The sequence below is a fragment of the Zootermopsis nevadensis genome, unplaced genomic scaffold, assembly GCF_977971745.1.
Source record: "Zootermopsis nevadensis isolate Lab colony 2312 unplaced genomic scaffold, Znev_1.0 Znev_ptg000245l, whole genome shotgun sequence".
In the NCBI taxonomy this organism is placed as follows: domain Eukaryota; kingdom Metazoa; phylum Arthropoda; class Insecta; order Blattodea; family Termopsidae; genus Zootermopsis; species Zootermopsis nevadensis.
In genome coordinates this window covers 10,924-22,500 of record NW_028259372.1, presented here as the reverse complement: position 1 = coordinate 22,500, position 11,577 = coordinate 10,924, and the positions used below count along the sequence as shown (strand labels likewise).

Below are 11,577 nucleotides of genomic sequence, written 5' to 3'. Positions count from 1 at the left end.
ATCATTCGCTTTACCGGATGAGACTGGTCCCATTCCAACTCGGCGCCAGCTATCCTGAGGGAAACTTCGGAGGGAACCAGCTACTAGATGGTTCGATTAGTCTTTCGCCCCTATACCCAGCTCTGACGATCGATTTGCACGTCAGAATCGCTGCGGACCTCCATCAGGGTTTCCCCTGACTTCGTCCTGGCCGGGCATAGTTCACCATCTTTCGGGTCCCAACGTGTGCGCTCCGGGTGCGCCTGCGGCCTGGGCCGAGGCGCCCCGGGAGTGCTTGCCGGCCGCACCCCGTGAGAGGCACGACCGGCCGTCCTCCCTTAGAGGCGGCCCGGCGTACCGGGCGCGCCCCACGCTTTCACTGCGCCTCTGGGTTTAGTATGAGTCCCAGTGACTCGCGCACATGTTAGACTCCTTGGTCCGTGTTTCAAGACGGGTCGGGAGAGCACCCGAAGCTGAAGCGCCGGAGACGGGAGCGGCCAAAAGCTGTCCGAGGGCTCCGGGGGCCAGCAGCCTGCCGGGGGCCGGGGACGTGGCGAGAGCCACGGCACCGCGGCCTCGGCCGGAGAGCTTGCCCCGGCGGACCGGACGCTCGCGTCCCGCCCTTACCTCCCTCGCGGGCGGAGGGCGGGGGCAGCGGGCCAGCTACCACGAAAAAACAGACCGTCGGAGGGCGGCCAGGCTATGTACCGGGGTCCGGGGCGGCCCTTGTCCCGCGCCTCGGCGGAAGCCACCCCGGTCTCTGTCCCGGGCCTTAGGCCGCAATGGTCCGCGAGGGACCTGCTCCTCCAACGGGTCCCGACGTCCTACTAGGGGCAGGAAATGCACCCCGCCGCGGCCGCGGCTTTAGACCCCGAGCGGCCGGTGGGCCCGACTCGCACCGGCGCGCGCCTCGCGGCGCGACCGGCGGCCGGGAACATCCGGGAGCACCCGCCCGGGGGCCGGCACTGCGCGGACGGGGCTGAATCTCCCCAATCGGTCTTCCGGGTCTCTCCCGTTTACCCCTGAACGGTTTCACGTACTATTGAACTCTCTCTTCAAAGTTCTTTTCAACTTTCCCTCACGGTACTTGTTCGCTATCGGTCTCGTGGTCATATTTAGCCTTAGATGGAGTTTACCACCCTCTTAGTGCTCCACTCTCAAGGAACACGACTCTGAGGAGAGTCCCCACCCGGGAGCGGCCGCGGTCCTACGGGCCTGGCACCCTCTGCGGGCGATGGCCCCATTCAAGGGAGACTTGGACTCGCTGGACCGCGCCCCGGGAGAGTGGGACCTCCCACACACGACATCTCCCTGCACGTCTCCGCGCGGGATTCCGTGCTGGGCTCTTCCCTGTTCGCTCGCAGCTACTGGGGGAATCCTTGTTAGTTTCTTTTCCTCCGCCTAGTAATATGCTTAAATTCAGCGGGTAGTCTCGCCTGATCTGAGGTCGGAAAGATGGTTTTTTGTACCGACGGGCCGATGTGAGCGGTCGGAAGCTTAGCCTCTCTCATTGAACTGATTTCTTTTTGTTTTGTTTTTTTTGTGGTCATTATTTATTGTGGTCATATCTTTCGCTCCCGCCCGGCAAGTGTGTGTCTCTCTCTCTGTCTCGGGAGTTTGCCTGTCTCCCATCACATCAAGCCGGGCGTCAGTTCTTCTCAGACGCGATCGGGGAAGGATGGGCCCCGTCGCCGAGGAGAGGAGGGCGAGCTAAGTCTATCCGCTCGCTCCACCGAACCCTGTGAAGCCTTCAAGGGCGACTGACTCCCCTTAACCTCCTCGCAGTCGCCGACGCCGCCACCGATTGCTCGGAGCGACGCCGGCGGTGCGAGGTGCAGGCTCGTCAGACCCCCCAGCGTAGGGCCGCTCGCGTGCCTTTATTTCTTTCTCTTTCTTTCTTTCTTTCCCTTATTATCTTAAAGACCGCGCGGGCCCACGGGTTTCATGTAGCCGACCCTCAGCCAGGCGTGGTCCGGGATTGGAAATCCAAGGACCGCAATGTGCGTTCGAAACGTCGATGTTCATGTGTCCTGCAGTTCACATGTCGACGCGCAATTAGCTGCGTTCTTCATCGACCCACGAGCCGAGTGATCCACCGCTCAGGGTTGTTTTTCTCTAGATTCGAGCAGAGCTTCGGGTAGGATGCTACTGCTAGTCCCGTAGGACAGGTAGTTGTTATTTTTCGAGGGGGAGCTGCCCCCAGAACAGCGGCACGGTCAGACCGCGCTCCCCTCTCGTTCAAGCGCCGCCGAAACGGCCTTGCGTGGGCAGATAAAGTGGCTTTAAGCCCAGTGCTCGCGGTCGCGCGGGTTGTCCTTGGATCCCTGAGGATCCTCGGAGCCCGCGTGCCGCCGGCACCCACTCACCATCTTTCGCTCCTACTTCCCACCTCGAGGCGGGACGGTCTTGCCGTCCCCCTCCGGGGGATTACTTCGCCGACCTGGACACCTCAGGCCGACGACGTTATCTCCGAGATCCGGCCGCTGCCAGGAAGAGCCGGTCCAATCACAGGCGAGATTACGCCTTCCGCAGAGCCCCGTTCATCTGGTTCATTCTTAATGCCTTCCTTTTATTAATTTTTGATGCGTCTTCCCCTCATTCGGGGGGAGACGGTGCGACTTTCGCCGACCGGTCCCCCCTCAGGTTGACGTCATCTATTTTTCAGTCATCAGTAGTGGTCACATATTATGATGCGTCTTCCCCCTCATGCGGGGGGAGTCGGTGCGACTTTCGCCGACCGGTCCCCCCTCAGGTTGACGTCATCTATTTTTCAGTCATCAGTAGAGGTTGTATTATCATGAATGACCAGACACGGGTACTTCCACGAGAAGGCGGTCCACTCGCAAGCGAGATTACGCACTCCCCCAGAGCCAGCAACCGTACTCGGTTTCTTAATGCCTTCCTTCTCTGTTCGGTCACTCTCGGTGCCGTTAATGATCCTTCCGCAGGTTCACCTACGGAAACCTTGTTACGACTTTTACTTCCTCTAAATGATCAAGTTCGGGCATCTTCCCGGTGGAATCGAAGGGCCGAAACCCCGCGCCCACCGGTCCGAAGACCTCACTAAATCATTCAATCGGTAGTAGCGACGGGCGGTGTGTACAAAGGGCAGGGACGTAATCAACGCGAGCTTATGACTCGCGCTTACTGGGAATTCCTCGTTCATGGGGAACAATTGCAAGCCCCAATCCCTAGCACGAAGGAGGTTCAGCGGGTTACCCGGACCTTTCGGCCAGGGAGGACACGCTGATTCCTTCAGTGTAGCGCGCGTGCGGCCCAGAACATCTAAGGGCATCACAGACCTGTTATTGCTCAATCTCGTGCGGCTAGAAGCCGCCTGTCCCTCTAAGAAGATTAGGAGTCGCCGGTAGCACAGAGGATACCGGATGCGACTATTTAGCAGGCTAGAGTCTCGTTCGTTATCGGAATTAACCAGACAAATCGCTCCACCAACTAAGAACGGCCATGCACCACCACCCACCGAATCAAGAAAGAGCTCTCAATCTGTCAATCCTCCCGGTGTCTGGGCCTGGTGAGGTTTCCCGTGTTGAGTCAAATTAAGCCGCAGGCTCCACTCCTGGTGGTGCCCTTCCGTCAATTCCTTTAAGTTTCAGCTTTGCAACCATACTTCCCCCGGAACCCAAAAGCTTTGGTTTCCCGGAAGCCGCCCGCCGAGTCATCGGAGGAACTTCGGCGGATTGCTGGCTGGCATCGTTTATGGTTAGAACTAGGGCGGTATCTGATCGCCTTCGAACCTCTAACTTTCGTTCTTGATCAGAGAAAACATTCTTGGCAAATGCTTTCGCTTCTGTCCGTCTTGCGACGATCCAAGAATTTCACCTCTAACGTCGCAATACGAATGCCCCCGTCTGTCCCTTTTGATCATTACCTCGGGGCTTCCGAAAACCAACAAAATAGAACCGAGGTCCTATTCCATTATTCCATGCACTCGGTATTCAGGCGGCTGCTGCCTGCTTTAAGCACTCTAATTTGTTCAAAGTAAAAGTGCCGGCCCATCGTGACACTCGGTCAAGAGCACCGCGACGGGATTGTGTAGGCCCTCCCCGAGACGACCCGAGGCGTGGGAGCGTCGCCGCCCCCATCGCCCGCGGGCGCCGGCTCGGGCCACCGGCAGGACGTCCGCACGTGCGTGCCAGTTAGACACCGACGGGCGGTGAACCGGCAGCGTGGGACACAAGTCCGACTACGAGCTTTTTAACCGCAACAGCTTTAATATACGCTATTGGAGCTGGAATTACCGCGGCTGCTGGCACCAGACTTGCCCTCCAATGGATACTCGTTAAAGTCTTTAGAGTGTACTCATTCCGATTACGGGGCCTCGGATGAGTCCCGTATCGTTATTTTTCGTCACTACCTCCCCGTGCCGGGAGTGGGTAATTTGCGCGCCTGCTGCCTTCCTTGGATGTGGTAGCCGTTTCTCAGGCTCCCTCTCCGGAATCGAACCCTGATTCCCCGTTACCCGTTACAACCATGGTAGGCGCAGAGCCTACCATCGACAGTTGATAAGGCAGACATTTGAAAGATGCGTCGCCGGTTCGTAGACCGTGCGATCCGCCTCCATTTATTCAGAGTCACCAAGGCAAACGGCCGCGTGAGCGACCGATTGGTTTTGATCTAATAAAAGCGTCCCGACCGTCTCCGGTCGGGACTCGGTTGCATGTATTAGCTCTAGAATTACCACAGTTATCCAAGTAACTGTCCACCATCTAAGGAACCATAACTGATTTAATGAGCCATTCGCGGTTTCACCTTAATTTGGCTTGCACTGAGACATGCATGGCTTAATCTTTGAGACAAGCATATGACTACTGGCAGGATCAACCAGGGAACCGAAGACTCACTTGGAGCTCGTTCCTCCCCCTCCACGCGGTCCCGGATGGGTCCGGCGAGGGGGTCCAGTTCATACTTCAACGCTCGCACTCCGTGCGCCCCTGCGAGCAGGGGCCACTTCGTGCCGTTAGGGGGACGCCACGTGAGCGCCCCCAGAACCGTGGTGCCATTAGGGCACCCTTCCCTCTCTTCACTCGACATGCATAAGCGCCGAAGCGCCGTTTGGCATCGCGAGTCTAGCACGCGCCCGGACTACGAGTGAGTCGGTTGCAGTGTGTCCACGATACGCCGCCTATAGACCGTGTCCGGGGGACAGAGGGCCGCGGCATCGCGGTGGCGAAGGGTTTGCCGGGAAGGGGAACGAAGCCGGCCTTTTTCGTAAAATCGTTCCCCTGTTGCTTGCCGGGAAGGTGGACGAACCCGGTCTCTCTCGTAAAATCGTCCACCTGCTGCTTGCCGGGAAGGGGAACAAAGCCGGTCTTTTTCGTAAAATCGTTCCCCTGTTGCTTGCCGGGAAGGTGGACGAACCCGGTCTTTATCGTCAAATCGTCCACCTGCTGGTTGCCGGGAAGGGGAACGAAGCCGGCCTTTTTCGTAAAATCGTTCCCCTGTTGCTTGCCGGGAAGGAGGACGAACCCGGTCTTTATCGTCAAATCGTCCTCCTGTTGCTTGCCGGAAAGGGGAACGAAGCCGGCCTTTTTCGTAAAATCGTTCCCCTGTTGCTTGCCGGGAAGGTGGACGAACCCGGTCTCTCTCGTAAAATCGTCCACCTGCTGCTTGCCGGGAAGGGGAACGAAGCCGGTCTTTTTCGTAAAATCGTTCCCCTGTTGCTTGCCGGGAAGGTGGACGAACCCGGTCTCTCTCGTAAAATCGTCCACCTGCTGCTTGCCGGGAAGGGGAACGAAGCCGGTCTTTTTCGTAAAATCGTTCCCCTGTTGCTTGCCGGGAAGGTGGACGAACCCGGTCTTTATCGTCAAATCGTCCACCTGCTGCTTGCCGGGAAGGGGAACGAAGCCGGCCTTTTTCGTAAAATCGTTCCCCTGTTGCTTGCCGGGAAGGAGGACGAACCCGGTCTTTAACGTCAAATCGTCCTCCTGTTGCTTGCCGGAAAGGGGAACGAAGCCGGCCTTCTTCGTAAAATCGTTCCCCTGTTGCTTGCCGGGAAGGTGGACGAACCCGGTCTTTCTCGTAAAATCGTCCACCTGCTGCTTGCCGGGAAGGGGAACGAAGCCGGCCTTTTTCGTAAAATCGTTCCCCTGCCGGGCGGAGGACGGACCCGGGCTTTTCTTCCGTCAGTTGTGTCCTCCTGATGTATCCAGACACCACCCAAGGCTCAGGAATCGTCTTATGCGGAAAAAGGGCCAATTTATCAGCGACGCATCCGTTAGTTCAACTAGAGGAAGTGTGAAATTTTCCTACAAAATAAGGTGCCAGCGCGGCGTTTTCAGGGGAGACTCGTAACGTCTGAGCCTCAGAGAGCGCGACCCGGCCGAATGCGAGCGGCAGGTCCCCTAAAATCGGCCTACCTAACACGCACGGATGGGACTTTGAAATCTGAAGACGTGGAGGGCACGAACGGGAATATATATGCGGCAGAAGCCAGAGACACCGCCGGCAGCCTCACCGTGACCGCACGAGAAGTCGTCACTTGCGCCAATCTTGCACTCGAGTGCCGAGTCACCTACGAGCAGACCCCTGCTTCTGCCTGTCCATTGAGGGCAGCCGAGCACGCGATTCCCCAGGAGACGGACTTCTGTACACTTGTGCCCCTCTTGCCCTAAACGGGGTTCGAGCAGCGCGGGGAGAGGAATTCAGTCCCCGGCGGATGCGCGCTCGTTCTAAGTGCAGCTTCCGAGAGGCCGCCCGTGAAGGCCATCACTTGTGCCACTCTTGCACTCGGAATCGAGTGCCGACTCGAACCGGAGCCTCCGCCGGCCACTGCGTGGGTTGACGGGCGCCGACCCCGATGAAGACGGCGATCGGTGCACATGTGCCCCCCATGCCCTAAACGGGGTTCGAGCAGCGCGGGGAGAGGAATTCAGTCCCCGGCGGATGCGCGCTCGTTCTAAGTGCAGCTTCCCAGAGGCCGCCCGTTAAGGCCTTCACATGTGCCACTCTTGCACTCGTAGATGAGTGCCGACTCGAGCCCGAGTCTCCGCCGGACACCGCGCGTGATGACGTGCGCCAACCCCGATGGACACGGCGGTCGGTGCACTTGTGCTCCACTTGCCCTAAACGGTTGCAAGTAGAGCGGGCCGAGGCCAGCAGTCCCCCGGCGGATGCGCGCTGGTTCTAAGTGCAGCTTCCCAGAGGCCGCCCGTGAAGGCCGTCACGTGTGCCGCTCTTGCACTCGGAATCGAGTGCCGACTCGAACCGGAGCCTCCGCCGGCCACTGCGTGGGTTGACGGGCGCCGTCCCCGATGAAGACGGCGATCGGTGCACATGTGCCCCTCTTGCCCTAAACGGGGTTCGAGCAGCGCGGGGAGAGGTCTTCAGTCTCCCGCGGATGCACGCTGGTACTAAGGGCCGGCTCACAGAAGCCACCTGTAAAGGCCGTCACATGTGCCACTCTTGCACTCGTAGTCGAGGGCCGACTCGAGCCCGAGCCTCCGCCGGACACCGCGCGTGTTGACGTGCGCCAACCCCGATGGACACGGCGGTCGGTGCATTTGTGCCCCACTTGCACTAAACGGTTGCAAGTACACCGGGCCGAGGAAAGCATTCCCCCGCGGTTGTCCGCTGGTACTAAGTGCAGCTTCCCAGAGGCCGCCCGTGAAGGCCGTCACGTGTGCCACTCTTGCACTCGGAATCGAGTGCCGACTCGAACCGGAGCCTCCGCCGGCCACTGCGCGGGTTGACGGGCGCCGACCCCGTTGAAGACGGCGATCGGTGCACATGTGCCACTCTTGCCCTAAACGGGGATCGAGCGGCGCGGGACGAGGCCTGCAGTCCCCCGCGTTGCCCGGTGGTACTGAGGGCAATCTCCCAGAGGCCGCCCGTGAAGGCCGTTACTTGTGTCACTCTTGCACTCAGTGCCCTGTGCCGACTCGAACCCGAGACTCGGCCGGTCTTCGCAGGCAACAGCGCGGGTTGACCACAAATTACACGGCGGTCGATACACTTGTGCCCCTCTTGCCCTAAACGGTCGCAAGTAGCGCGGGCCGAGGCCTGCAGTCCCTCGCTGTTGTCCGCTGGTACTAGGGGCAGCTTCCCAGAGGCCGCCCGTGAAGACCATCACTTGTGCCACTCTTGCACTCAGGCTCGAGTGCCGACTCGAACCCGAGACTCGACCAGTCTTCGCCGGCCACTGAGCGGGGTGACGGGCGCCGACCCCAAAGGACACGGCGGTCGGTGCACTTGTGCCACTCTTGCCCTAAACGGGGATCGAGCGGCGCGGGTCGAGGCCTGCAGTCCCCCGCGTTGCCCGGTGGTACTGAGGGCAATCTCCCAGAGGCCGCCCGTGAACGCCGTTACTTGTGTCACTCTTGCACTCAGTGTCCTGTGCCGACTCGAACCCGAGACTCGGCCGGTCTTCGCCGGCCACTGAGCGGGGTGACGGGCGCCGACCCCAAAGGAAACGGCGGTCGGTGCACTTGTGCCACTCTTGCCCTAAACTGCCTCAGCCAACGCGGGGCGGAAGCGCGAATGGCCTGCCGGCGACAGGGTCCCCGGCGGCCGGTAGTCCAATCTCAGACTTCCCCCTGCTCGAGGAGAGCCTCGCTCGCCAAGCTCATATACTATAGTCTGGACCCCCCTTATCTCAGCATTCGTCAGTCACGGAAGAGGCAGAGCCGCGGACACCGGCGGATGGCCCCTCGGCTGCCGCCAGAAATTTTAATTAAGTTTTTCTCTTCCTTAATCATTTCCGATCATACTAAATTTTGTATATGTTAGAATACATACACATACTTACTTATATAACCGCTTTATTTAATATTTTTCTGCACTTTAGAAATTTTCGGACTTAGCCGCTGAAGCGACTCAAGTAACACGCACGGTGGGACATAGCCGCAGAACTGGTTTCATGTACCACGCACCACGGGACATAGCCGCAGAATTCGTACCGTCCAAGTAAGGCCCAGCTAACACAGCGGAAATTTATTTTTAGTCAATTAACGGCATTACTATGCACAGCAAGGCCAACTTTCTTCAATTATGAATATTTTTCTGCATTTTGGAAATTTTCGGACTTAGCCGCTGAAGCGACTCAACTAACACGCACGGTCGGACATAGCCGCAGAACTGGTTTCAAGTACCACGCACCACGGGACATAGCCGCAGAATTCGTACCGTCCAAGTAAGGCCCACCTAACACAGCGGAAATTTATTTTTAATCTATTAACGATATTATTAAGCACAGCAAGGCCAACTTTCTTCAATTATGTATATTTTTCTGCATTTTGGAAATTTTCGGACTTAGCCGCTGAAGCGACTCAAGTAACACGCACGGTGGGACATAGCCGCAGAACTGATTTCAAGTACCACGCACCACGGGACATAGCCGCAGAATTCGTACCGTCCAAGTAAGGCCCACCTAACACAGCGGTAATTTATTTTTAATCTATTAACGATTTTATTAAGCACAGCAAGCCCAATTTTCTTCAATTATGTGTATTTTTCTGCATTTTGGAAATTTTTTGGACTTAGCCGCTGAAGCGACTCAACTAACACGCACGGTCGGACATAGCCGCAGAACTGATTTCAAGTACCACGCACCACGGGACATAGCCGCAGAATTCGTCCCGTCCAAGTAAGGCCCACCTAACACAGCGGAAATTTATTTTTAGTCAATTAACGGCATTACTATGCACAGCAAGGCCAACTTTCTTCAATTATGAATATTTTTCTGCATTTTGGAAATTTTCGGACTTAGCCGCTGAAGCGACTCAACTAACACGCACGGTCGGACATAGCCGCAGAACTGGTTTCAAGTACCACGCACCACGGGACATAGCCGCAGAATTCGTACCGTCCAATTAAGGCCCACCTAACACAGCGGAAATTTATTTTTAATCTATTAACGATATTATTAAGCACAGCAAGGCCAACTTTCTTCAATTATGTATATTTTTCTGCATTTTGGAAATTTTCGGACTTAGCCGCTGAAGCGACTCAAGTAACACGCACGGTGGGACATAGCCGCAGAACTGATTTCAAGTACCACGCACCACGGGACATAGCCGCAGAATTCGTACCGTCCAAGTAAGGCCCAGCTAACACAGCGGAAATTTATTTTTAATCTATTAACGATATTATTAAGCACAGCAAGCCCAATTTTCTTCAATTATGTGTATTTTTCTGCATTTTGGAAATTTTTTGGACTTAGCCGCTGAAGCGACTCAACTAACACGCACGGTCGGACATAGCCGCAGAACTGGTTTCAAGTACCACGCACCACGGGACATAGCCGCAGAATTCGTACCGTCCAAGTAAGGCCCAGCTAACACAGCGGAAATTTATTTTTAGTCAATTAACGGCATTACTATGCACAGCAAGGCCAACTTTCTTCAATTATGAATATTTTTCTGCATTTTGGAAATTTTCGGACTTAGCCGCTGAAGCGACTCAAGTAACACGCACGGTGGGACATAGCCGCAGAACTGGTTTCAAGTACCACGCACCACGGGACATAGCCGCAGAATTCGTACCGTCCAAGTAAGGCCCACCTAACACAGCGGAAATTTATTTTTATTCTATTAACGATATTATTAAGCACAGCAAGGCCAACTTTCTTCAATTATGTATATTTTTCTGCATTTTGGAAATTTTCGGACTTAGCCGCTGAAGCGACTCAACTAACACGCACGGTCGGACATAGCCGCAGAACTGGTTTCAAGTACCACGCACCACGGGACATAGCCGCAGAATTCGTACCGTCCAAGTAAGGCCCAGCTAACACAGCGGAAATTTATTTTTAATCTATTAACGATATTATTAAGCACAGCAAGCCCAATTTTCTTGAATTATGTGTATTTTTCTGCATTTTGGAAATTTTTTGGACTTAGCCGCTGAAGCGACTCAACTAACACGCACGGTCGGACATAGCCGCAGAACTGGTTTCAAGTACCACGCACCACGGGACATAGCCGCAGAATTCGTACCGTCTAAGTAAGGCCCACCTAACACAGCGGAAATTTATTTTTATTCTATTAACGATATTATTAAGCACAGCAAGGCCAACTTTCTTCAATTATGTATATTTTTCTGCATTTTGGAAATTTTTTGGACTTAGCCGCTGAAGCGACTCAACTAACACGCACGGTCGGACATAGCCGCAGAACTGGTTTCAAGTACCACGCACCACGGGACATAGCCGCAGAATTCGTACCGTCCAAGTAAGGCCCACCTAACACAGCGGAAATTTATTTTTAATCTATTAACGATATTATTAAGCACAGCAAGCCCAATTTTCTTCAATTATGTGTATTTTTCTGCATTTTGGAAATTTTTTGGACTTAGCCGCTGAAGCGACTCAACTAACACGCACGGTCGGACATAGCCGCAGAACTGGTTTCAAGTACCACGCACCACGGGACATAGCCGCAGAATTCGTACCGTCCAAGTAAGGCCCACCTAACACAGCGGAAATTTATTTTTAGTCAATTAACGGCATTACTATGCACAGCAAGGCCAACTTTCTTCAATTATGAATATTTTTCTGCATTTTGGAAATTTTCGGACTTAGCCGCTGAAGCGACTCAACTAACACGCACGGTCGGACATAGCCGCAGAACTGGTTTCAAGTAC

At 55.6% G+C, this 11,577-nt stretch overlaps 2 non-coding genes and 1 pseudogene across 2 annotated transcripts; all 3 read right to left on the bottom strand.

Moving 5' to 3' along the window:
• Positions 1-1,429, bottom strand: part of LOC147870486 (large subunit ribosomal RNA) — a 4,225-nt pseudogene extending 2,796 nt beyond the window's left edge.
• A 501-nt stretch (positions 1,430-1,930) lies between these two features.
• Positions 1,931-2,086, bottom strand: LOC147870485 (5.8S ribosomal RNA). Its single transcript, XR_015533394.1, has one exon. It is a non-coding gene; the product is annotated as a 5.8S ribosomal RNA (ribosomal RNA).
• Positions 2,087-2,910: 824 nt separating this feature from the next.
• LOC147870484 (small subunit ribosomal RNA) lies at positions 2,911-4,828 on the bottom strand. The gene has a single exon (XR_015533397.1). It is a non-coding gene; the product is annotated as a small subunit ribosomal RNA (ribosomal RNA).
• Between the last annotated feature and the right edge of the window lie 6,749 nt (positions 4,829-11,577).